The sequence below is a fragment of the Staurois parvus genome, unplaced genomic scaffold, assembly GCF_062004578.1.
Source record: "Staurois parvus isolate SC_StPar_1 unplaced genomic scaffold, SC_StPar_1.0 ptg000860l, whole genome shotgun sequence".
NCBI lineage: Eukaryota > Metazoa > Chordata > Amphibia > Anura > Ranidae > Staurois > Staurois parvus.
The window spans coordinates 3,287,501-3,315,012 of NW_028318656.1; the positions used below are offsets into that span (position 1 = coordinate 3,287,501).

General features: G+C 42.9%; 1 pseudogene; it reads left to right on the top strand.

Annotated features, from left to right (window-relative positions):
- Positions 1–4,116: 4,116 nt before the first annotated feature.
- Positions 4,117–4,259, top strand: LOC149443324 (U2 spliceosomal RNA; annotated as a pseudogene).
- Positions 4,260–27,512: the final 23,253 nt, after the last annotated feature.

A 27,512-nucleotide genomic window follows, 5' to 3' on the forward strand; every position in this document is an offset into this window, starting at 1 on the left:
CTGACACTACTAATGGGGCATTGTTTAGTCCCATTGACACTAGCAACAGGGCACAATTCCTTCAAAAAACATCAACAATGGGACACAATTTATTTCAATGGCACTAACAATGGGGCACAATTCCTTTCAATGACATCAACAGTGGGGCACAATTCCTCCCAATGACACCAACGATGGGGCAGTATTCCTACCACTGACACTACTAATGGGGCATTGTTTAGTCCCATTGACACCAGCAACAGGGCACAATTCCTTCAAAAAACATCAACAATAGGACACAATTCATTTCAATGACTAACAATGGGGCATAATTAATTTCAATGACACCAACAGTGGGGCAATTCCTCCCAATGACACCAAGGATAGGGCAGTATTCCTACCACTGACACTACTAATGGGGCATTGTTTAGTCCCATCGACACCAGCAACAGGGCACAATTCCTCCAAAAAAAAATCAACAATGGGACACAATTCATTTCAATAGCACTAACAATGGGGCACAATTCCTTTCAATGATACCAACAGTGGGGCACAAATCCTCCCAGTGACACCAATGATGTGGCACAATTCCTCCCAGTGACACCAACGATAGGGCACAATTCCTCCCAACGACAGCAACAATCGGGCATTCCTTCCACCGACACCAATGAAGGGGAAAAATTCCTCCTAATGACACCAACGATGGGGCAGTATTCCTAACACTAAAACCACTGATGGGGCATTGTTTAGTCCCACTGACACCAAGACAATTTCTACTCTCACTGGTCTTAGTACGACCCTCCTGTAGTCTGAAGGACAGTATACTGGCCCCTTGTTTGGAAAGTTTGGAGACCCCTGCTGTAGATCAACACAATAAGTGTGAACGACCCCTAAGTTTTAGAAATTGTTTAGCAGGTGTGACAAAATATCCGTGGCTAGGCGTGTGTTACACATGGCAGTGAAATAGGGGAGTAAAAAGAATGATGGGGTTCAGCCATAGTATGATTGGTACAGGACCCTGTATAACCTATAGGCTTACATCAACCCAGCATAAAATCAGCAGGATGTTCAGTCCTTTACCTACCCTGATATGGATCTATTCCCGCTTGAACTGTAAAGAAACAAAAATATGGATGTCAGCATGTTCCAGTTTTTTAACATAAATGTGATCGCGATGATGACTTTCAATGCATAAGGCTACCCAAAGACACAAATGAAATACACTGCTCAAAAAAATTAAAGGAACACTTTTTAATCAGAGTATAGTCAATGAAACTTCTGGGATATTGATCTGGTCAGGTAAGTAGCAGAGGGGGTTGTTAATCAGTTTCAGCTGCTTTGGTGCTAATGAAATGAACAACAGGTATACAAGATGGGCAACAATGAGACAACCACCAAAACAAGAATGGTTTTACAGGTGGAGGCCACTGACATTTTTCCCTACTCCTCTTTTCTGACTGTTTTTCACTAGTTTTGCATTTGTCTAGGGTCAGGGTCACTACTGGTAGCATGAGGCCATACCTGGACCCTACAGAGGTTGCACAGGCAGTCCAACTCCTCCAGGATGGCTTATCAATATGTGCCATTGCCAGAAGGTTTGCTGTGTCTCCCAGCACAGTCTCAAGAGCATGGAGGAGATTCCAGGAGACAGGCAGTTACTCTAGGAGAGCTGGACAGGGCCATAGAAGGTCCTTAACCCATCAGCAGGACCGGTATCTGCTCCTTTGTGCAAGGAGGAACAGGATGAGCACTGCCAGAGCCCTACAAAATGACCTCCAGCAGGCCACTGGTGTGAATGTCTCTGACCAATCAGAAACAGACTTCATGAGGGTGGCCTCTAGTGGGCCCCGTGCTCACCATAGAGCTGGATTTGCATTTACCATTGAACACCAGAATTAGCAGGTCCGCCACTGGCGCCCTGTGCTTTTCACAGATGAGAGCAGGTTCACCCTGAGCACATGTGACAGACATGAAAGGGTCTGGAGAAGCCATGGAGAACGTTCTGCTGCCTGTAACATCGTTCAGCATGACCGTTTTGGCGGTGGGTCAGTGATGGTCTGGGGAGGCATATCCATGGAGGGATGCACAGACCTCTACAGGCTAGACAATGGCACCCTGACTGCCGTTAAGTATCGGGATGAAATCCTTGGATCCAGTGTCAGACCCTACTCTGGTGCAGTGGTCCTAGGTTCCTCCTTGCCTGGCTTCATGTGGGGAGAGTATGCAGGCAGTTCCTGGAGGATGAAGGAATTGATACCATTGAATGACCCCCACGCTTGCCTGACCTAAATCCAATAGAACACCTCTGGGATATCATGTTTCGGTCCATCTAACACCGCCAGGTTGCACCTCAGACTATCCAGGAGGTCAGTGATGCCCTGGTCCAGATCTCGGAGGAAATCCCCCAGGACACCATCCGTCGTCTCATTAGAAGCATGCCCCAACGTTGTCAGGCATGCATACAAGCACATGGGTTCATACTGTACAAACTACTGAGGACCATTTTGAGTTGCTGCAATTAAATTTCAGCAAAATGGACTCGCCTGCTGCATTATTTTTTGATTTGATTTTTAATTCAGTCCTCTGTAGGTCGATCATTTTCATTTCCGTCAAATGATGGGACATCCTTACATTCCCAACACATTACCCAGTCCACATCAGTATAGAGATCCAGCAGGAGATTTGTTCCCATTGAGATCTGATGGGTGTAACGTACATGTAAGATTTGAGTGGAAAGATGTAAGATTTGAATGAATAGGATAAAGATTTGATCAGTAGAAATATGGAATCATAGCCATAAGAGGTTGAGTAGATTAGATGAGGCCAGGCCTTTTCATTGCAAAGGTGTGTTCAGGAACAGTCTGGTCATTAAGGATGTATATTGAGCCCCTGGGCAGTAGGGTAATGAATAGAGGGTACAAACAATGGTCATCAATTGATCTGGGACACAGATGTGTATGTATACACAATTACTCAATAGGCCTTACAGACTCAATCATCAATTAGCATTAATTAGCCTAAAGCCAGGTTCCTGGATGTGACACCTTTTGTGTGTCAATCAGGTTATCACTTTCTGGGAAAACCAGTTTGGAGCTAATGACAGCAGACAGACTGTCTGCCTGATGTGGAAAGCTCTATAGGTACATCATACATCAAAGAAATATGTTTCATCTCTCATAAAAGCTAAAATATTAATTGCAGAGAGATGAACATACTCCCTTCTTGTAGGCCATTCTGTGCGCTGCACTTGCATATGAAAATCATAGTTGTGGCTTGGGGGAAAAGCCAGGAAAATGCATGGAACGGTTAGGTGACGCTGGATCGCGACCATCGAACAGTGTTTGGTACTGTCGCGATCGGGCTGATGCACTGGTGTCGAAAATCCAGTCCCTGACTTGGTGTTCAGGCCCGTCTTGGCTCAATTGAACTTGGGCAGGTCCACACACAGTGCCTCTTGTGGGCAGGTCAGGACCACCTCCCCCCAGGGTCAATTGGCCGAAGACTAATGTCCCGCCCATGTCCAAATCCCAATAAATTGAGTACATGGGCATTTGGACATTTGTGATTCGTATGGAGCTGGTCGATCGACTAGCGGATTGCTGATTTTCTGGCCTCAGGGCCTGGTCTGTGCACTATTTGGCACGGTACCACTTTTTTTATTTTCTATTTATTTATTTATTTATTTAATTTAACCACTCCCACGTTTTGTCACTTTTTCTGTTCTTATGTGTGTGTTTTTCACGGATGGAGGGTGTGGGTCCTCGGGCCTTACCTGAAGTCTAGGGGGAGGATGTGTGGCCCTACGGTTCCTTCCTCCCCTGATCCCTAGGGGGTTTTCTCTTCGGGAGAACCCCCTTGCCTAGTACTGGATGTCCGGCTTCGGCTGGGCATAAGGAACGGTGGTCCACCAGGCCTTTTGGCCAGGAGGACCAAATGGGAACCTTGTCCCTGTCAGGAGCTTCGTGCCCCGGGGGATCGGGTGAACGGTCCAACCCTTTCGGGGGTAGGACAAACACACCCCTAAGTGCACTTTTTCGTGTGGTGTTTTGCACTTGCACATTTTTTGTGAACACTTACGGGTTTTTTCGTTATAGTTGCACGTTTGCGGACTTAAAAAAAAAAAAAATTGCTGATTTTCTGGCTTCTCGGCCTTTTGGCTAAGATCAAGTGTAGTATCTGTTCTTATCAGTTTTCAGTGGGGGTGCTCCCGGCCATTCTAGCTTTGCGGGGATGGCTGTTGTATAGTACCCCTGCTGGTATGATGGGGGTCTGGAAGGCTAGTACCGGGGGGACAGAAACCGGGATGCCCACACGTAGCTGGGACCTGGGAGTAATTCCCCCGAGGAGACCGAAAGGACCCAGTACCTCCTGATTTGAACGGATCTACCTGGTCTGGCCAGGGGTCGGGAAGGCAGAGAGTCCGCAAACCAGTGCCCCCTGAGCAGTCGCCTCAGGGGTGCCACTAGTAACACCTGGGTGTGGGACCCCACAGTGTGAAGATGGCACATGGTCACTTGTTTACAAACTTTTTCTGCACAGCGCCCTAAGGACCAGGCCTTCTGGCTAGGACCAGGGCAATTTTTGCTACAGGCCTCAGGGCCTGGTCTGTGCACAATTTGGCACGACCACTTTTTTTATTTTCTATTTATTTAATTTATTTCACTCCCACGTTTTGTCACTTTTTCTTTACTTATGTGTGTGTTTTTCTCACAGGATGGAGGGTGTGGATCCTCGGGCCCGCCCTGAAGTCTAGGGGGAGGATGTGTGGCCTTTTGGTTCCTTCCTCCCCTGTCCCTAGGGGGTTTTCTCTGCAGGAGAGCCCCCTTACCAAGTACTGGGTACTGGCTTCGGCTGGACACAAGGAACGGTGGTCCACCAGGCCTTTTGGCCAGGAGGACCAAATGGGAACCTTGTCCCTGTCAGGAGCTTCGTGCCCCGGGGGATCAGGGTAGTGGTCCAACCCCTTCGGGGGTAGGACAAAGCACACGCCTAAGTGCACTTTTTTGTGTGGTGTTTTGCACTTGCACTTTTTTTGTGAACACTTACGGGTTTTTCGTTATAGTTGCACGTTTGCGGACTAAAAAAAACTGCTGATTTTCTGGCTTGCTCCAGCCGCAGGGTAAAGTATTATTCTGTCTTTTTATTCCCTTTTTATTTTACAGTAATTAGTCATTTGTGTGTCTTCTTATATCTTTTGTATTTTCTGTAACTTTTTATCTTTTGTACATATTTTATGAACTGCCCACTTTGGTAAATTAAATCTTAAAATTAATTAGTGAACTTCTGTGTATTGAAGCACGTACTCATATCTTCGGAGAGACTAGATCGGAGAGATTAGATTGGAGAGATTAGATTGGGTTAGATTGTATTGTATTTTAGTGCCTTTAAACACTCGGTTAAGCTCAATGCCAATCTGTATGCAACTGCACTGCGAGTGGGCAGATTGCACGTGGATTGCAAAGGTGACAGATCTGCCAGACAGAGATCTGTGTGTGTGTAGTGTCTCAACAGACCGTTCTGCGGATAAACTGTTGGGTGGTGGCAGGCTACCTTTGTGGTGTGTCTGGTGCAGGGGAGTGTGGACAGTGGAAAGAGTGATTAGCACAGGGATTCTGGCTTGTGGAATAGCTGGAGGAATCCTAGAAGGGTGGGTAATTACTAAACTGGTCCTCGACTCTAATCCGCGCACCAGGTTGTATGTAAGATTCCTATCTGCCAGTGTGTGTGGTCAGCTAGCTGGATTGGAGTGGAGTCTCCATCTGCTGGAGGCCAGAGGTAGTGCGGGCTGTGAAAGGTATCACGGATGATCTTACATACGGTGTTAGATATTCAAGTGTAATGCAGGCCATAGATGGGTCGAAAATCGGTCGATTTTTCGGATTGTTAGTGAGCTAATTGTTCAGCTGTTTTTCGGTATTTTGGCAGATTTTTTTTATCGGTAAAGTTGGAAAAAAAATCGGCCGATTTTGCCGATCGGCCGATTTTCGCGGCAATTATGGGCAAATTGGCCGATCTTTTTACCGATAAAAAAATCTGCGCATTAACAGTGACCTGCAAGAGGAAGACAAAAAGAAGAGGAAAAAGAAGAAGACGATGAAGAAGAAGAAGAGGAAGAAGAAGAGGATGAAGAAGAAGAGGAAGAAGAGGATGAAGAAGAGGAAGAAGAAGGAGAAGAAGAAGGGGATGAAGAAGAAGAAGAAGAGGATGAAGAAGAAGAGGATGAAGAAGAGGAAGAAGAAGAGGATGAAGAAGAGGATGAAGAAGAAGAGGAAGAAGAAGAGGAGGAAGATGAAGAAGAGGATGAAGAAGAGGATGAAGAAGCTGAAGAAGAGGATGAAGAAGATGAAGAAGAGGATGAAGAAGAGGAAGAAGAAGAAGAGGATGAAGAGGATGAAGAAGAAGAGGATGAAGAAGAGGATGATGAAGAAGAAGAAGACGAGGAAGAAGAGAATGAAGAAGAAGAAGAGGATGAAGAAGAAGAAGAGGATGAAGAAGAGGATGAAGAAGAAGAGGATGAAGAAGAGGAAGAAGAGGAAGAAGAAGAGGATGAAGAAGATGAAGAAGAAAAAGAAGAGGATGAAGAAGAAGAGAAGAAGAGGATGAAGAAGAAGAGGATGAAGAAGAGGAAGAAGAAGAGGATGAAGAAGAAGAGGATGAAGAAGAAGAAGAAGAGGAAGAAGAAGAAGAAGAAGAGGAAGAGGATGAAAAAGAAGAGGAAGATGAAGAAGAGGATGAAGAAGAAGAGGAAGAGGAAGAGGATGAAAAAGAAGAAGAAGAGGATGAAAAAGAAGAAGAAGAGGATGAAGAAGAAGAGGATGAAGAAGAAAAAGAAGAGGATGAAGAAGAAGAGAAGAAGAGGATGAAGAAGAAGAGAAGAAGAGGATGAAGAAGAAGAGGATGAAGAAGAGGAAGAAGAGGAAGATGAAGAAGAAGAAGAGGATGAAGAAGAAGAAGAGGAAGAAGAGGATGAAGAAGAAGAGGAATTCCAGTCCGGCAAAAAGTGTCCCTGCAGAGAGCTCCGCTATTTCTTTGACAGTTCCTTGACATTTATAGCGGTTGCAACAATGTATCTATTTGTTTCCGAATAAAAACATCTGTATCCTAAATGGATACAAATAGATACATTGTTGCAACTGCTATAAATGTCAAAGAACTGTCAAAGAAATAGTGGAGCTCTCTGCAGGGACACTTTTTGCCGGCTGTAGACGGGATGAAAATCAGCCGATTTTTTTTACCGTTCCTGGTAACGTCAGCCGCTTGAACGACCGATTTTTCATTTTTTTTAAAGAAAAATTGGCCGGTTTTCTCCCCATCTATGGCCTGCATTAGTCCCCTTTATTCCCCCTCTTTACCACCCCGTCGCGGCCGCACGTGCGTGCCTCGGTTAGCTAGTCGCTGTGGGCGTGGCGGGGACACGTGACAGGGTAATCCTTGACAATGGGTTTTCAAAGTCTTCCTTTATTTTTTTGAAGCAGTGTATATACAGTTTTGTCCACCATCAGACATGTGATTCATATTCAGTCACACAACAGGTCCATGAAGATACCAGACAAAAAAATGCAAAACAACAGATCTATAAACAGCCAACACATTTTCATAGGATAGCACATTTAACAGAATTTAAAAATAAAATACTATATACATACCTAATAGATAAAAAGCTGCAAAGAAGAAAAAGTAAAAGTAGGTTTATTACATATAGTCCAAAGGTAGACAGACACTTTTATCAACAAAAAAGGTTAAAAAAAAAGTCAGGGAAAAGAGTTTGTTCATTAAACAGTTACAAATAATAATAAAACAGAGAAACACAAATATACTCTAATATAATATAACAAAATACAATGCATTTTCAGGTAATACAGTAGATATAGTAACCTTTATATGCACCAACAATAGTAAAAGGATAACTGCAGTTTTAAAGGATAGGTATAGCAATTTATATAAAAAATTTTGAATTATAAAAGAAAGGGTTAGACCAGGGATCTCCAAACTTTCTGAACAAAGGGCCAGTTTACTGGCTTTCAAACTTTAGGGGGGCCTGACTGTGGCCATTGGGAGTAGAAATTGTCCTGTCATCAGTCAGAATAAACAATGCATCTTTGGTATTAGGGGGAGGAATAGTGCCCCATCATTGGTGTCAGTAGGAGAAAAAGTGCTGCATCATTAGTGTCAGTAGGAGGAACAGTGCCCCGTCATTGGTATCAGTGGGAGGAATAGTGCCCCATCATTGGTATCAGTGGGAAGAATAGTGCCCCATCATTGGTGTCAGTAGGAGGAATAGTGCCCCATCATTGGTGTCAGTAGGAGGAATAGTGTCCCATCATTGGTGTCAGTAGGAGGAATAGTACCCCGTCATTGGTATCAGTGGGAGGAATAGTGCCCCATCATTGGTATCAGTAGGGGGAATAGTGCTCCATCATTGGTGTCAGTAGGAAGAATAGTGCCCTGTTGTTGAGGTCAGTGGGAGGAATAGTGTCCCATCATTGTTATCAGTGGGGGGAATAGTGCCCCCATCATTGGTGTCAGTGGGAGGAATAGTGTCCCATCATTGGTATCAGTGGGAGGAATAGTGCCCCATCATTGGTGTCAGTGGGAGGAATAGTGTCCCATCATTGGTATCAGTGGGAGGAATAGTGTCCCATCATTGGTATCAGTGGGAAGAATAGTGCCCCATCATTGGTGTCAGTAGGAGGAATAAGGCCCCATCATTGGTGTCAGTAGGAAGAATAGTGCCCCATCATTGGTATCAGTGGGAGGAATAGTGTCCCATCATTGGTGTCAGAAGGAGGAATAGTGCCCCATCATTGGTATCAGTGGGAGGAATAGTGTCCCATCATTGGTATCAGTGGGAGGAATAGTGTCCCATCATTGGTGTCAGAAGGAGGAATAGTGCTCCATCATTGGTATCAGTGGGAGGAATAGTGTCCCATCATTATTATCAGTGGGAGGAATAGTGTCCCATCATTGGTGTCAGAAGGAGGAATAGTGCCCCATCATTGGTATCAGTGGGAGGAATAGTATCCCATCATTGGTATCAGTGGGAGGAATAGTGCCCCATCATTGGTGTCAGAAGGAGGAATAGTGCTCCATCATTGGTATCATTTGGAGGAATAGTGCCCTGTTGTTGAGGTCAGTGGGAGGAATAGTGCTCCATCATTGGTGTCAGTAGGAGGATTTGTGCCCCATCATTGGTGTCACTAGGAAGAATAGTGCCCCATCATTGGTATCAGTGGGAGGAATAGTATCCCATCATTGGTATCAGTGGGAGGAATAGTGCCCCATCATTGGTATCAGTGGGAGGAATAGTGCCCCATCATTGGTATCAGTGGGAGGAATAGTATCCCATCATTGGTATCAGTGGGAGGAATAGTGCCCCATCATTGGTGTCAGAAGGAGGAATAGTGCCCCATCATTGGTATCAGTTGGAGGAATAGTGCCCTGTTGTTAAGGTCAGTGGGAGGAATAGTGCCCCATCATTGGTGTCAGTGGGAGGAATAGTGCTCCATCATTGGTGTCAGTAGGAGGAATAGTGCTCCATCATTGGTATCAGTTGGAGGAATAGTGCCCTGTTGTTGAGGTCAGTGGGAGGAATAGTGCTCCATCATTGGTGTCAGTAGGAGGAATAGTGCCCTGTTGTTGGGGTCAGTGGGAGGAATTATTATTATTATTATACAGGATTTATATAGCACCAACAGTTTGCTCAGCGCTTTACAATAGAATGGGAGACAATACAGTTCAATACAAGAGAGAAAGGAGGGCCTGCTCCTTGGAGCTTACAATCTAGGAGGGAGGGGCTCCAGAGTACCCCAGGGTTGGGTCTAGGGTCTCTGGCCTCTGCCGGGGATCCAAGGTGAAATGTCACTTAAATGGGAAGGTGGTGCAGTCCCTCCAGCAAGGCGAGTGGCGATCGATTTGATCTTGGGGATGGGATTCAGGGCAAATGACCACTATGCCCTCATTCATGTAGCCGGGAGCCGGGAATACACCATAAGCTTCACCAGGCTAGAGGGTCTTGACCTTTTTTGGGAACGGTATGAGGCTCAGAGCAGGTCAAGACTCGAATGGGAAGGTCTGGCACCAGTTTATGTCTCACAGAGGTCAACAGTGAAAAAAATAACCATCATCCTCAGTAATGAGAGTGTTCCTGCTTGGGACCCAGAGGTCTGGTTGAGACATTATGGGGAGGTTTTGACAAAACCGGATACAATTCTTGGTGAATGCAACATCTGGACTGGGGGTTGGTCGGTGACAGTCAGGTTGGCCAGGGATGGGAATGTTGTTCATTACCTGCCCTCCTCCACTTTTATAGGGTGGGACAGGATGACTATTTTCTATCCTGGTCAGCCAAAACTGTGTCACCGGTGTGGAAAAAAAGGGCCCTTTAGCTCCTCCTGTTCATTTTTGATATATTCAATGTGTCAGGGTAAGGGTCATGTGGCCAAGGACTGCACCCAGATAAGGTGCAACCTGTACCTATGCCTTGGCCACACTTACGGCCAATGTCCTGAGGCTTGGCACAATGTGGAGAAAGAGGTGATGGATGAGCTGTTGAGGCTGGACAGGATGGAGGGTGAGGCCCCTGGTGTAACATTCTCCTCTCCGGTGACTGACTCCCTTGGTTGTGTTCAGCAACCCTTTCCAGTTCCATTGGCCACCCTTCCTGTGTCTGTAAGTATTCCTTCTGTTCCTGTCTCTGTGTCTCCCCAACCTACTGTACCTGCTCCCCTTGTGTCAGAACCTTCCAATTCTGTGCCCCCTGAGTCAGTTATCCCCTGTGAGTCTTCTCCTCTCAAGTCTGACTTGAAGGAAGGTCCCCCCCACCAAGAGTGGTGGAGGGTGGCAAAAATTGTGCTGTTGTCTCTTCTGAAAAGAAGTCTTCTGTGAAGAATTAAAAAAAAAAAAAAAAAAGCAAGAGATGAGAGCATCTCTGAGTCTGACTGGCAGTACCTAGAGGGGAGAGCGAAGTATGTGAGGTTGAAGAGGTGGATGGTGGGGACGGAACAGGGACGGGAAGCTCCAGTGCCTGTCTCCAACCGTTTTTCCAATTTAGATATTTCCTCATCAGGAACTTCTTCTGAATGTAGTTCAGAATCTGAAATGGGAATGGTAACTATCCGGCGAGTTATTGAGGTGGAGACTGGGAGATGTATGGTCTTAGATATCCTTGTGGGAGGGCAGGACCTACGCCTAATTAATGTTTATGGGGCGCACACAAAGTGGGACAGGAAATGCCTTTTTACAAGGATCAAGCCATTTTTTTTTACATCCCGGCAAGTGGTCTTTGGAGGTGACTTTAATACTGTGACTAGGCCCAAGACAGGAAGGACTTCAAAGACAAGCTGGGATATGATAACGTTTTTTTGAATAGTATGGTTAGGGATGCTGGTCTTGTGAATGCAGGGTCTGGGGAGAGGGGGTATAGTGAATGCAAGGTCCGGGGAGACCGGATATAGTGAATGCCGGATCCTGGGAGACCGGATATAGTGAATGCAGGGTCCGGGGAGAGCGCATATAATAAATGCAGGGTCCGGGGAGAGCGCATATAATAAATGCAGGGTCCGGGGAGAGCGCATATAGTGAATGCAGGGTCCGGGGAGAGCGGATATAGTGAATGCAGGGTCCGGGGAGAGCGGATATAGTGAATGCAGGGTCCGGGGAGACCGGATATAGTGAATGCAGGGTCCGGGGAGAGCGGATATAGTGATTTCAGGGTCCGGGGAGAGCGGATATAGTGAATGCAGGGTCCGGGGAGACTGGATATAGTGAATGCCGGGTCCGGGGAGACCGGATATAGTGAATTCCGGGTCCATGGAGACCGGATATAGTGAATGCAGGGTCCGGGAGAGCGGATATAGTGAATGCAGGGTCCGGGGAGAGCGGATATAGTGAATGCAGGGTCCGGGGAGACCGGATATAGTGAATGCCGGGTCCGGGGAGACCGGATATAGTGAATGCCGGGTCTGGGGAGACCGGATATAGTGAATGCCGGGTCCGGGGAGACCGGATATAGTGAATGCCGGGTCCGGGGAGACCGGATATAGTGAATGCCGGGTCCGGGGAGACCGGATATAGTGAATGCAGGGTCCGGGGAGACCGGATATAGTGAATGCAGGGTCCGGGGAGACCGGATATAGTGAATGCAGGGTCCGGGGAGAGCGGATATAGTGAATGCAGGGTCCGGGGAGAGCGGATATAGTGAATGCAGGGTCCGGGGAGAGCGGATACAGTGAATGCCGGGTCCCGGGAGAGCGGATATAGTGAATGCCGGGTCCGGGGAGACCGGATATAGTGAATGCAGGGTCCGGGGAGACCGGATATAGTGAATGCAGGGTCCGGGGAGAGCGGATATAGTGAATGCGGGGTCCGGGGAGAGCGGATATAGTGAATGCAGGGTCCGGGGAGACCGGATATAGTGAAAGCGGGGTCCGGGGAGAGCGGATATAGTGAATGCGGGGTCCGGGGAGACCAGATATAGTGAACGCAGGGTCCGGGGAGAGCGGATATAGTGAATGCGGGGTCCGGGGAGAGCGGATATAGTGAATGCAGGGTCCGGGGAGACCGGATATAGTGAACGCAGGGTCCGGGGAGACCGGATATAGTGAACGCAGGGACCTGGGTTTAGTAACACTTTAAGCAAAATTTCTATATCCAGAATTTAATTTTTTTTGTGAAAAATTGCTCAGGATCATTCTCTCATCCTTTCCAATAGAGACCAATATGACATCAATAAAATAACATCAAATCCATAAATATAAAGGTAGGTGCTATTAAAAATACAAAAGCACCCTTTGAAACATTATGGAGTGAGTTATTCACAGAGATACAGCTCGGGAAAGTCATCGGGGGGTTATTTGCCAAAATTGGTGCAATTCTGCAATCAGCTTCCAGGTTTCACTGTCAAAGCTTAGTTGAACAAGCTGAAGTTAAAAGCGGATTGGCTACCATCCACAACTGCACCAGTTTTAGTAAATCAACCCCATTATCTTCTTACAATGCAAACGTCTGGAAAAACATCCTCTGTACTGCTATTAGCTAAAGTAAAACTGCACTTGATTCAATAGCTGTGTCTTATTGAAGAGTTAAGCTGTCTGTGGATGGTGCAAAGTCAGCAAGTGACTGGGTTTAAGGAGGTATGTCAATGCATAAAGCTGCAGCTGAAACAGACCAGGGTTTAGATATCCTTTAACAACATTTTACAACAGGCATAATACAGTACATACATAAATACATACAAAGTAAATTGCTACACGGTGTTTATTTTACATTGGCATGTTTTTGAAGTGTAATAAAGATTCTACACAATTTTCTTACCTGCTACTATACGTACAGTTGTGACCAAAATTATTCAACCCCCACTGAAATTGAGTGTTTTGGCCAGTTTGACATTGCTTTTGATCATTCAGTCATCTTGCTTACATTTACATTAAAGAGGCACTTGTAGGTCAGACAAATATAACATAACAGTTATAATGAAATAACCACAAATGTCTTTTCTGTGCTCACAGCATTATCAGTTTTATTCAACCCCCAAGTGACATTCAATCTTAGTACTTAGTACAGCATCCTTTTACAGTTATAACAGCTTTTAAACGTGAAGCATAGCTTGACACAAGTGTCTTGCAGCGATCTACGGGTATCTTCGCCCATTCTTCATGGGCAAAGGCCTCCAGTTCAGTCACATTCTTAGGCTTGCGCACTGCAACTGCTTTCTTTAAGTCCCACCAGAGGTTCTCAATCGGATTTAAGTCTGGTGACTGCGATGGCCACTCCAAAATGTTCCAGCCTTTCCTCTGCAACCATGCTCTAGTGGACTTGGAGGTATGCTTGGGATCATTGTCCTGTTGAAAGGTCCAACGTCTCCCAAGCCTCAGGTGTGTGACGGACTGCATCACGTTTCCATCCAATATCTCCTGGTACTGAAGAGAATTCATGGTACCTTGCACACGCTGAAGCTTCCCTGTACCTGCAGAAGCAAAACAGCCCCAAAGCATGATTGACCCTCCACCATGCTTCACAGTAGGCAAGGTGTTCTTTTCATCATAGGCCTTGTTCTTCCTCCTCCAAACATAGCGTTGATCCATGGGCCCAAACAGTTCTAATTTTGTTTCATCAGTCCACAGAACACTATCCCACAACTTTTGTGGTTTGTCCACATGGCTTTTGGCATACTGCAGTCGACTCTTCTTATTCTTTGGAGACAGCAAGGGGGTACGCCTGGGAGTTCTGGCACGGAGGCCTTCATTACGCAGTGTGCGTCTTATTGTCTGGGCTGAAACTTCTGTACCCACATCTGACAAATCTTTTCTCAGTTCCTCAGCAGTCACACGGGGACTTCTCTCCACTCTACGCTTCAGGTAGCGCACAGCAGTCGAAGTCAGCATCTTCTTTCTGCCACGACCAGGTAGCGTTTCAACAGTGCCCTTTGCCTTGAATTTGCGAATGATGCTTCCTAAGGTGTCTCTTGGTATGTTTAACATCTTTGCAATCTTCTTATAGCCATTGCCCTTCCTGTGAAGAGAAATCACCTCTTCTCTTGTCTTCCTGGACCATTCTCTTGCCTTCACCATGTTTGTAACCACACCAGTAAATGTCTAGAAGGAGCTGAGTATCACAGTCATTTTAAAGCTGCCTAATTGGTGCTTATTATGCTTGATTGCTGCTCGGTGACATCCACAGGTGTTTTCAATACCTGATGGAAAGCACCTGTATGAACCTCTGTTCTTCAGAGTGGTAGTCTTTAAGGGGTTGAATAATTGTGGCAATGAAGAAACCACATAAGAACCATTTACTACTGTATTACATAAACAATTGATGTCATTTTAGTTGCATTTGGGTAGTTACAACGTCCTTGTAGGATTTGATTCTGAATACAATTCCAAATGTACACTATAGTCCCTAAACCCCTTTACAGCATTGGGGGTTGAATAATTTTGGTCACAACTGTAGTTGTGTGCTTATAAAGGGAATTGCATTAACACCAAATGCCACCTGTAGAACACAAATAATCATTGCAGTCATTCCTGTTTCGTTAACCATTTGACGCCCCGCCTATGGCCAAATGGCATCCGCAAAAATGCATTACCTTTCCAGGAGGCCGCCATATGGCGTCCTTCCGCACATGCGCAGTTCGCGCGCTTGCAGAGCCGCGCAGCGGCGCGATCTGTCACCGGCCGTGTACCTCGGACATGGCCGATGACAGATCTGAGTACCGGACCCCGTTGCCGGTACCATGTGACCTGCTGTGACCAATCACAGCAGGTCACATGACAGTTGTATACAATGGATGGCTTCATTCATGCCATCCATTGTATACTAGTGTCTAGCTGTGAATGGTCACACCTAATCACATGCACATGTCATGTGATTAGCTGTGGCCAAATCACAGCTAACCACAAAAAAAAAAAAAACCTGAATGAATCGATGTCATTCAGGTAAATGCTTGCTTATAGCAAAGTAATTCTTTGCTATAAGCAAATTGTGTAAAAAAAAAAAAAAATACTGATCACTTCCCCAAAGTAGTACAATGTTACTATGGTAACATTGTACTACTTTGGACATAGTAAAATATGAAAAAAAAATCTTAAAAAAAGAAAAAAAAATTTAATAAAAAATTAAAAATAAAAAAAAAATAAAAAAATATATATATATTTTTTTCACACTGTCACCAGTCAGTGTCCCTGATCACTGCCATGCCAGTTATATGATGACGCTGTACTGCACTGGTGACAGTATGTAAACAAAAAATAGTGAAAATAATTTTTTTTATTTTTTCATTTTCAAAAAAATTATGACAAAAAAAATATAACTTCAAAAAACTCGCCATTCCTCTTATGAAGTACGTCGGACTGTCTACTCTGCAAAAATGGGTCATTTGGGGGATATCTGTACTGTTCTGACATTCTTGGACCTCAAGAAATTAGATTGGCTGTCAGTACTTCAGGATTGATCAATATTCAGATCTATACCATAGTTTGTGAACTCTATAACTTTCCTACAAACTAAATAATACATCCTAATTTGGGTTATTTTCACCAAAGACATGTAGCAGAATACATCTCGGCCTAAATTTATAAAGAACAATTATTTATTTGCAAACTTTTATAACAGAAACAAAGAAAAACGTGTTTTTTTTTTCAAAATTTTCATGCTTTTTTGTTAATTTAGCAAAAAATAAAAACCCCGGCGGTGATTAAATACCACCAAAAGAAAGCTCTAGTTGTGTGAAAAAAAGATAAAATTTTAGTTTGGGTACAATGTTGTATGACCGCGCAATTGTCATTCATAGTGTGAAAGCGCTGAAACCTGAAAAATGGCCTGGGCCAAGGTGTAAAATTGCCCGGTATTGAAATGGTTAACAAAAGATCATCTCATCCATGCAAACGATAAAAACAGCATAAAGTAACAGTCTTTGTTCTGGAGAAACTGCTGAGTGTTTTTCCATTTTCTAGATTGTATTTCTGATTTCACTGCACACTGTGAGCTTCACCCAATGTGCACTAGAAGCTGCAGCAAGTCAGACAGAGCCTGCCTCATTTCCTGGGTGTAGGACATCCAGCATCATCAAGCTCATTCACAGCTGAGCATCAAGTTTTTAATGTCTTTTTTTGGGGGGGGAAGGGGGGCATTTTGTCACGTGTTTGTATCCACATTTTTTTTACAAAGTTTTGCATCTTTTTAATGGCCAACAGAGAAAAATATCATCCGTTTCATCATTTGTTGCTAGGTATTTCAGCTTCTGTAGCTTTTCCATTAGCTTTTATTTATTTATTATTATTATTATTTTTGTTAGGGTAAAAGGTTAGGATTAGGGGTTGGGGTTAGAGTTAGAATTAGGGTTAGGGGTTAAGGTTAGGGGTTAAGTTTAGGGTTAGTGGTTAGGTGTTAGGGGTTACGTTTAGGGTTACAGGTTAAGTTTAGGGTTAGGTGTTAGGGTTAGGGGTTAAGTTTATGGTTAGGGGTTAGGTGTTAGGGGTTACATTTAGGGTTAGGGGTTAGGTGTTAGGGGTTACATTTAGGGTTAGGGGTTAGGCGTTAAGTTTGGGGTTAGGGGTTAGGGGTTACATTTAGGGTTAGGGGTTAGGTGTTAAGTTTGGGGTTAGGGGTTACATTTAGGGTTAGGTGTTAAGTTTAGGGTTAGGGGTTACGTTTAGGGTTAGGGGTTAAGTTTAGGGTTAGGGGTTAGGTGTTAGGGGTTAAGGTTAGGGGTTAGGTGTTAGAGGTTAAGTTTAGGGTTAGGAGTTAGGTGTTAGGGGTTAAGTTTAGGGTTAGGGGTTATGTTTAGGGTTAGGGGTTAGCTGTTAAGTTTAGGGTTAGGGGTTAAGTGTAGCGTTAGGGGTTAGGTGTTAGGGGTTAAGTTTAGGGTTAGGTGTTAGGGTTAGGGGTTAAGTTTAGGGTTAGGAGTTAGGTGTTAGGGGTTACGTTTAGGGTTAGGTGTTAGGGGTTACGTTTAGGGTTAGGGGTTAGGTGTTACGTTTAGGGTTAGGGGTTAGGGTTAGGGGTTAAGTTTAGGGTTAGGGGTTAGGTGTTAGGGGTTACATTTAGGGTTAGGGGTTAGGTGTTAGGGTTAGGGGTTAAGTTTAGGGTTAGGGTTAGGGGTTACGTTTAGGGTTAGGGGTTAGGTGTTATGTTTAGGGTTAGGGGTTTACGTTTAGGGTTAGGGGTTAAGTTTAGGGTTAGGGGTTAAGTTTAGGGTTAGGTGTTAAGTTTAGGATTCGGGGTTACGTTTAGGGTTAGGGGTTAAGTTTAGGGTTAGGGGTTAAGTTTAGGGTTAGGTGTTAAGTTTAGGATTCGGGGTTACGTTTAGGGTTAGGTGTTAAGTTTAGGATTCGGGGCTACGTTTAGGTTTAGGGGTTAAGTTTAGGGTTAGGGGTTAAGTTTAGGAATAGGGGTTAAGTTTAGGGTTAGGGGTTAAGTTTATGGTTGGGGGTTAAGTGTTAGGGGTTACGTTTAGGGTTAGGGGTTAAGTTTAGGGTTAGGGGTTAGGTGTTAGGGGTTACGTTTAGGGTTAGGGGTTAAGTTTAGGATTCGGGGTTACGTTTAGGGTTAGGTGTTAAGTTTAGGATTCGGGGTTACGTTTAGGTTTAGGGGTTAAGTTTAGGGTTAGGGGTTAAGTTTAGGAATAGGGGTTAAGTTTAGGGTTAGGGGTTAAGTTTATGGTTGGGGGTTAAGTGTTAGGGGTTACGTTTAGGGTTAGGGGTTAAGTTTATGGTTGGGGGTTAAGTGTTAGGGGTTACGTTCAGGGTTAGGGGTTAAGTTTAGGGTTAGGGGTTAGGTGTTAGGGGTTACGTTTAGGGTTAGGGGTTAAGTTTAGGGTTAGGGGTTAAGTTTAGGGTTAGGGGTTAAGTTTAGGGTTAGGGTTAGGGGTTAAGTTTAGGGTTAGAGGTTAGGTGTTAGGGTTAGGGGTTCAGTTTAGGGTTAGGGTTTGGGTTGGGGGTTTATATTTTATTGTCTTCTTTTTATTTATTTAGGGTGTATTAAAAATATTAATAATAATAATTAGAGATGAGCGAATTATTCAAAAATTCGATTCGGCTGATTCGCCGAATTTGAGGAAGAAATTCGATTCGATGCGAATTTATTCGCTACGAATTCAACTTATAAAAAGGGTTTCTAGGCTTCAGAGAGCCTTTAAATTAGTGCAGAACACTGTACCTTTAATTTAAATGCCCTTGGAGATGAGGAAGGAGAAGGAGAAGGATGAGAAGAAGGAGAAGGATGAGAAGAAGGAGAAGGATGAGAAGAAGGAGAAGGAGAAGGAGAAGGATGAGGAGAAGGAGAAGGATGAGAAGAAGGAGAAGGATGAGAAGAAGGAGAAGGAGAAGGATGAGAAGAAGGAGAAGGAGAAGGATGAGAAGAAGGAGAAGGATGAGAAGAAGGAGAAGGAGAAGGATGAGAAGCAGGAGAAGGATGAGAAGAAGGAGAAGGATGAGAAGAAGGATGAGAAGAAGGAGAAGGATGAGGAATAGAAGGATGAGAAGAAGAAGAAGGATGAGAAGAAGGAGAAGGATGAGAAGAAGAAGGATGAGAAGAAGGAGAAGGATGAGAAGAAGAAGAAGGATGAGAAGAAGAAGAAGGATGAGAAGAAGAAGAAGGATGAGAAGAAGGAGAAGGATGAAAAGAAGAAGAAGGATGAGAAGAAGAAGAAGGATGAGAAGAAGAAGAAGGATGAGAAGAAGGAGAAGGATGAGAAGAAGAAGGATGAGAAGAAGAAGAAGGATGAGAAGAAGAAGAAGGATGAGAAGAAGAAGAAGGATGAGAAGAAGGAGAAGGATGAGAAGAAGAAGAAGGATGAGAAGAAGGAGAAGGATGAGAAGAAGAAGAAGGATGAGAAGAAGAAGAAGGATGAGAAGAAGGAGAAGGATGAGAAGAAGAAGAGGGATGAGAAGAAGAAGAAGGATGAGAAGAAGGAGAAGGATGAGAAGAAGAAGAAGGATGAGAAGTAGAAGAAGGATGAGAAGAAGGAGAATTCCAAGCCGGAAAAAAGTGTATCTGCAGAGCTCCGCTATTTCTTAGCGGAGCTCTGCAGATACACTTAGCGGAGCTCTGCAGATACACTTTTTGCCGGCTTGGAATTCTTCTTATTTTTGTCCTACTTCTTCTTCTTCTTCATCCTCATCCTCATCCTCAGAAGAAGAAGAAGAGGATGAGGATGAGGATAAAGAGGAAGAAGAAGAAGAAGAAGTAGGATGAAAATAAGAAGAATTCCAAGCCGGCAAAAAGTGTATCTGCAGAGCTCCTCTATTCTGCAGATACACTTAGAGGAGCTCTGCAGATACACTTTTTGCCGGCTTGGAATTCTTCTTATTTTCATCCTACTTCTTCTTCTTCTTCTTCTTCATCCTCATCCTCATCCTCAGAAGAAGAAGAGGATGAGGATGAAGAAGAAGAAGAAGAAGAAGTAGGATGAAAATAAGAAGAATTCCAAGCCGGCAAAAAGTGTATCTGCAGAGCTCCTCTATTCTGCAGATACACTTAGAGGAGCTCTGCAGATACACTTTTTGCCGGCTTGGAATTCTTCTTATTTTCATCCTACTTCTTCTTCTTCTTCATCCTTATCCTCATCCTCAGAAGAAGAAGAAGAGGATGAGGATGAGGATGAAGAGGAAGAAGAAGTAGGATGAAAATAAGAAGAATTCCAAGCCGGCAAAAAGTGTATCTGCAGAGCTCCTCTATTCTGCAGATACACTTAGAGGAGCTCTGCAGATACACTTTTTGCCGGCTTGGAATTCTTCTTATTTTCATCCTACTTCTTCTTCTTCTTCTTCTTCTTCTTCATCCTCATCCTCATCCTCAGAAGAAGAAGAGGATGAGGATGAAGAAGAAGAAGAAGAAGTAGGATGAAAATAAGAAGAATTCCAAGCCGGCAAAAAGTGTATCTGCAGAGCTCCTCTATTCTGCAGATACACTTAGAGGAGCTCTGCAGATACACTTTTTGCCGGCTTGGAATTCTACTTATTTTCATCCTACTTCTTCTTCTTCATCCTCATCCTCATCCTCAGAAGAAGAAGAAGAGGATGAGGATGAGGATGAAGAAGAAGAAGAAGAAGAAGAAGTAGGATGAAAATAAGAAGAATTCCAAGCCGGCAAAAAGTGTATCTGCAGAGCTCCTCTATTCTGCAGATACACTTAGAGGAGCTCTGCAGATACACTTTTTGCCGGCTTGGAATTCTACTTATTTTCATCCTACTTCTTCTTCTTCTTCTTCTTCTTCATCCTCATCCTCATCCTCAGAAGAAGAAGAAGAAGAGGATGAGGATGAAGAAGAAGAAGAAGAAGTAGGATGAAAATAAGAAGAATTCCAAGCCGGCAAAAAGTGTATCTGCAGAGCTCCTCTATTTCTGACAGTTCTATGTCAGAGAACTGTCAGAAATAGAGGAGCTCTGCAGATACACTTTTTGCCGGCTTGGAATTCTTCTTATTTTCATCCTACTTCTTCTTCTTCATCCTCATCCTCTTCTTCTTCTTCCGAGGATGAGGATGAGGATGAAGAAGAAGAAGAAGAAGAAGAAGAAGAAGTAGGATGAAAATAAGAAGAATTCCAAACCGGCAAAAAGTGTATCTGCAGAGCTCCTCTAAGTGTATCTGCAGAATAGAGGAGCTCTGCAGATACACTTTTTGCCGGCTTGGAATTCTTCTTATTTTCATCCTACTTCTTCTTCTTCTTCTCCTTCTTCATCCTCATCCTCAGAAGAAGAAGAAGAGGATGAGGATGAGGATGAAGAAGAAGAAGAAGAAGAAGTAGGATGAAAAGAAGAATGAAAAGAAGAAGAAGAATGAAAAGAAGAAGAAGAATGAAAAGAAGAATGAGAAGAATGAAAAGATTCTTCTTCTTTTCATTCTTCTTTTCATTCTTCTTCTTCTTTTCATTCTTCTTCTTCTTCTTCTTCTTCTTCTTCTTTTCATTCTTCTTTTCATTCTTCTTTTCATTCTTCTCATTCTTCTTTTCATTCTTCTCATTCTTCTTCTCATTCTTCTTTTCATTCTTCTTCTCATTCTTCTTTTCATTCTTCTTCTTCTTTTCATTCTTCTTTTCATTCTTCTCATTCTTCTTCTCATTCTTCTTTTCATTCTTCTTCTTTTCATTCTTCTTTTCATTCATTCTTCTTCTTCTTTTCATTCTTCTTCTTTTCATTCTTCTTTTCATTCTTCTCATTCTTCTTTTCATTCTTCTCATTCTTCTTCTCATTCTTCTTTTCATTCTTCTTTTCATTCTACTTCTTCTTCTTTTCATTCTTCTTTTCATTTTTCTTCGCATTCTTCTTCTTCTTTTCATTCTTCTTTTCATTCTTCTTCTCATTCTTCTTTTCATGAAGAAGAAAAGAAGAATGAGAAGAATGAAAAGAAGAATGAAAAGAAGAAGAAGAAGAATGAAAAGAAGAATGAGAAGAAGAATGAAAAGAAGAATGAGAAGAATGAAAAGAAGAATGAGAAGAATGAAAAGAAGAATGAAAAGAAGAAGAAGAAGAATGAAAAGAAGAAGAAGAATGAAAAGAAGAAGAAGAAGAATGAAAAGAAGAAGAAGAATGAAAATAAGAATGAAAAGAAGAAGAAGAATGAAAAGAAGTAGAAGAAGAATGAAAAGAAGAATGAAAAGAAGAAGAAGAAGAATGAAAAGAAGAATGAAAAGAAGAAGAATGAAAAGAAGAAGAAGAAGAAGAATGAAAAGAAGAATGAAAAGAAGAATGAGAAGAATGAAAAGATTCTTCTTCTTCTTCTTCTTTTCATTCTTCTTCTTTTCATTCTTCTCATTCTTCTTCTCATTCTTCTTTTCATTCTTCTTCTCATTCTTCTTTTCATTCTTCTTCTTCTTTTCATTCTTCTTTTCATTCTTCTCATTCCTCTTTTCATTCTTCTTTTCATTCTTCTTCTCATTCTTCTTTTCATTCTTCTTCTTCTTTTCATTCTTCTTTTCATTCTTCTTCTCATTCTTCTTTTCATGAAGAAGAAAAGAAGAATGAGAAGAATGAAAAGAAGAATGAAAAGAAGAAGAATGAGAAGAAGAATGAAAAGAAGAATGAAAAGAAGAATGAGAAGAATTAAAAGAAGAATAAGAAGAATGAAAAGAAGAATGAAAAGAAGACGAATGAAAAAGAAGAAGAATGAAAAGAAGAATGAAAAGAAGAAGAAGAAGAATGAAAAGAAGAATGGAAAGAAGAAGAAGAATGAAAAGAAGAAGAAGAAGAATGAAAAGAAGAATGAGAAGAATGAAAAGAAGAAGAAGAAGAATGAAAAGAAGAATGAAAAGAAGAAGAAGAATGAAAAGAAGAATGAGAAGAATGAAAAGAAGAATGAAAAGAAGAAGAAGAATGAAAAGAAGAAGAAGAAGAATGAAAAGAAGAATGAAAAGAAGAATGAGAAGAATGAAAAGATTCTTCTTCTTCTTCTTTTCATTCTTCTTTTCATTCTTCTTCTTCTTTTCATTCTTCTTCTTCTTCTTTTCATTCTTCTTTTCATTCTTCTCATTCTTCTTCTCATTCTTCTTTTCATTCTTCTTCTCATTCTTCTTTTCATTCTTCTCATTCTTCTTTTCATTCTTCTTTTCATTCTTCTTTTCATTCTTCTTCTCATTCTTCTTTTCATGAAGAAGAAAAGAAGAATGAGAAGAATGAAAAGAAGAAAGAAAAGAAGAAGAAGAATGAAAAGAAGAATGAGAAGAAGAATGAAAAGAAGAATGAAAAGAAGAATGAGAAGAATGAAAAGAAGAAGTATTCCAGTACAGCAAAAAGTGTATCTGCAGAGAGCTCCGCTATTTCTGACAGTTCTCTGACAGTTCCAGCGGTTGACAGCGGTTGACACATTGTATCTATTTATTTCTGAATAAAAACATCTGTATCCTAAATGGAAACAAATAGATACAATGTTTCAACCGCTGTACATGTGAAGGAACTGTCAGAGAACTGTCAGAAATAGCGGAGCTCTCTGCAGGGACACTTTTGCCGGCTGATCGGGAAAAATCCGATTCGCACACCCGAATTATGCAAATATTCGGATTCGACGCGAATCAAATTTTTCCTGAAATTCGAAACGAATTCCACTTCGCCTGGTTCGATTCGCTCATCTCTAATAATAATGATGATAATATATTTCTTGTTAGGGTGTTTATTATTATTATTTATAATAATAATATAATAATATTTATTTTAATTTGTTTGGGGGGGGTATTAGGAGTTAAAGTTAAGGGTTACTTTTTATTTTTGTATTTATTATTACACCTTTTTTTATTTATTTTTATTGATTTTTGTATTTATTTTATTTATTTAACATTTATTGCTTCATTTTATTTATTTTACATATTTTGACATTTCAGGAAAAAAAACGCTTCAAAAACACAACAAAATACTGGAAAAATGCTCAAAAATATTTTCGAATCACACGTTTCCATTGCTTTTAAGAACACTTAAATCCGCCCGATTTGAGCAATAAAAAAGCTCCGGAACTTATTTGAGCTGCAGGGCATTAGGTGGGGGGGCAATCCTACAGTAACATGTTACATGTTACTCCCTGAATATGGGTGTAACATATTATGAAAGGAGAACCTATCCTTTGAAGCAGTTTGAGGGGTCTGGGTGGGGAACTTCACCAGGTAAAAGGTGGAGAATATCCCGATGAGTTAAAGTTGGTGGGGGGAGGTCAGATTAAAAAATTGTTTTTGCCCAGAGTCGAGCTTTCAGGAGAAATGTGAAGCAATAGGAAAATCCCCAGATTAGGGTTGGAAAAGCTAAAGGGAAAGTATAATGTGAGATGTCGACACTTTCTATTGGATGGCTGGTGTGGTCCTCTCAAGTGAAAGAAGAAGACAACATTATCACAAAGACGGTAAGGGACCGATGGTCTCAGGGTGTCACCGCAACAATTGATCAGCAGTCCACCACACCGGAACAAGCAGTTTGAGGGTCTGGGTGGGGAACTTCCCTAATTAAGGGAAGGAGACTCTCCTGATGGGTTTGAGTTGGTGGGGGCAGGTAGGGTTAAAAAAAAACTGTTTTTGCCCAGAGTTGAGCTTTCAGAAGGAATGTAAAGCAATAAGAAATCCCCTAGATTAGGGTTGGAAAATCCAAAGGGCCCCGTCCATGGAATATATAGCTTTTTGGATCATATAATCTGGGGTTCTGGGGCTGTCGAATGGCATTCTGGGATTGTCCCCGCTCCCTCGAATTCACCCCAAAAGAACTATCATTGTAAAATATTGCTTTCTATGTATAACGTATTGCTATGTGGGCACCGGACTGTCTGGGGTGGGCATTGTCTAAGATTATCTGATGGTTTTCTGTATTAAATTCAGTGTGTTTCTCAAATAAAGCAGTTCCTCTTGTTTACTCCAAAAACTGGTGTTGTCTAGTTCTGTTGAGATACCGACAGCTAGAGTCACTTGCCCCATGTTCCAGAGCTTGGGAAGCAGCTTCTTGGTGGCGATACCCAGTCGGGGTGTCAGGAGTCCATCACAGGCACCAGAAGAAAGACCACCTACTCTGTAGTCCAGAAGAGAGAGGAACTTGGAGCATCATATGACCATGGAGTATTTGGAACATTTAGATTTGTTTTTTTGTTTAAATCAATTGGGCAGTGAGCTACAGAGAGATGGGTTAGGTTTATTGTGACTGTTCTTCTTTGGGTGTCCATGTCACAGCCAGTGAGACATGGACACTTTCTAAAGGATGGCCACGGGTGGGGTCGTCTCAATTGAGAGAAGAGGACAATGTTATCACAGAGACGGCAAGGGACTGATGGTCTTAGGATGTCACTGTTACGATTGATCAGCAGTCCCCCACACCGGAACAAGCAGTTTGAGGGGTCTGGGTGGGGAACTTCACCAGGTAAGCTGTGGAGACTCTCCCGATGGGTTACAGTTGGTGGGGGGAGGTAGGGTTAAAAAACAGTTTTTGCCCAGATTCGAGCTTTCAGGAGAAATGTGAAGCAATAAGAAAACCCCAAGATTAGGGTTAGAAAACCTAAAGGGAATGTATAATGTGAGATGTGGGCACTTTTTATAGGATGGCCACTGGTGTGGTCCTCTCAAGTGAGAGAAGAGGACAATGTTATCTCAAAGAGACGGCAAGGGACCAATGGTCTCAGGGTGTCACTAAAATGATTGATCAGCAGTCCCCTGCACCGGAACAAGCAGTTTGAGGGGACTGGGTGGGAAAATTCAAAAGATAAGAGGAGACTCTCCCGATGGGTTTGAGTTGGTGGGGGGGAGGTAGGGTTAAAAAACAGTTTTTGCCCAGAGTCGAGCTTTCAGGAGAAATGTGAAGCAATAAGAAAACCCTCAGATTAGGGTTGAAATATCTAAAGGGAAAGTATAATGTGAGATGTAGATACTTTCTCATGGATGGCTGGTGTGGTCGTCTCAAGTGAGAGAAGAGGACAATGTTATCTCAAAGAGACGGCAAGGGACCAATGGTCTCAGGGTGTCACTGAAATGATTGATCAGCAGTCCCCTGCACCGGAACAAGCAGTTTGAGGGGTCTGGGTGGGGAAATTCAAAAGGTAAGAAGAGGAGACTCTTCCGATGGGTTTGAGTTGGTGGGGGGGAGGTAGGGTTAAAAAACAGTTTTTGCCCAGAGTCGAGCTTTCAGGAGAAATGTGAAGCAATAAGAAAACCCTCAGATTAGGGTTGAAATATCTAAAGGGAAAGTATAATGTGAGATGTGGGCACTTTTTATAGGATGGCCACTGGTGTGGTCCTCTCAAGTGAGAGAAGAGGACAACGTTATCTCAAAGAGACGGCAAGGGACCAATGGTCTCAGGGTGTCACTGAATTGATTGATCAGCAGTCCCGTGCACCGAAACAAGCAGTTTGAGGGGTCTGGGTGGGGAAATTCAAAAGGTAAGAAGAGGAGACTGTCCCAATGGGTTAAAGTTGGTGGGGGGATGTAGGGTTAAAAACAGTTTTTTCCCAGAGTCGAGCTTTCAGGAGAAATGTGAAGCAATAAGAAAACCCTCAGATTAGGGTTGAAATATCTAAAGGAAAAGTATAATGTGAGATGTCAGCACTTTTTATAGGATGGCCACTGGTGTGGTCCTCTCAAGTGAGAGAAGAGGACAACGTTATCTCAAAGAGACGGCAAGGGACCAATGGTCTCAGGGTGTCACTGAAATGATTGATCAGCAGTCCCCTGCACCGGAACAAGCAGTTTGAGGGGTCTGGGTGGGGAAATTCAAAAGCTAAGAAGAGGAGACTCTCCCGATGGATTTGAGTTGGTGGGGGGGGGAGGTAGGGTTAAAAAACTGTTTTTCAATTGATAGCCCCTGCGTGGGCGTGTTTTATTGCCTCTGTTTTATACTGTTTAAATTAATAAAAACTATTGAAATAGAAAAAACTGTGTTTGCCCGGAGTTGAGCTTTCAGGAGAAATGTGAAGCAATAAGAAAACCCTCAGATTAGGGTTGAAATATCTAAAGGGAAAGTATAATGTGAGATGTAGACACTTTCTATAGCATGGCCACTGGTGTGGTCCTCTCAAGTGAGAGAAGAGGACAACGTTATCACAAAGAGATGGCAAGGGACCAATGGTCTCAGGGTGTCACTGTAACTATTGATCAACAGTCCACCACACCGGAATATGCAGTTTGAGGGGTCTGGGTGGGAAACTTCACCAGGTAAAGGGGGTTCTAATTGGTGGGGGGGAGATAGAGTTAAAAAAAAAAACAGTTTTTGCCCAGAGTCGAGCTTTCAGAAGAAATGTGAAGCAATAAGAAAATCCCCAGATTAGGGGTGGAAAACCTAAAGGGAAGGTATGATGTTTTGGGAACAGATTAAATATTTGATGCAGACATTTTATATTTAGGAGAAGGTGCAAAGCTAAAAATGCCAAGTCTTCTGGAGTCTGATTTACTGCTATGCTGTGAAAAGCCTATTCAGCTTTATTAACTGGAGGACTACATACACTGCTGAATAAGTCAGAGAAGCAAGATCCCCACCCCTTTCCCCTTTGCCTGTTTTCTTTCAAGGTTAGTCCATTATGAGCACATACAACAGGCTTGTCACAGTTCTCCCACTCCCAGCACCAATTCCCCCCATTAATGTAAAAAGAA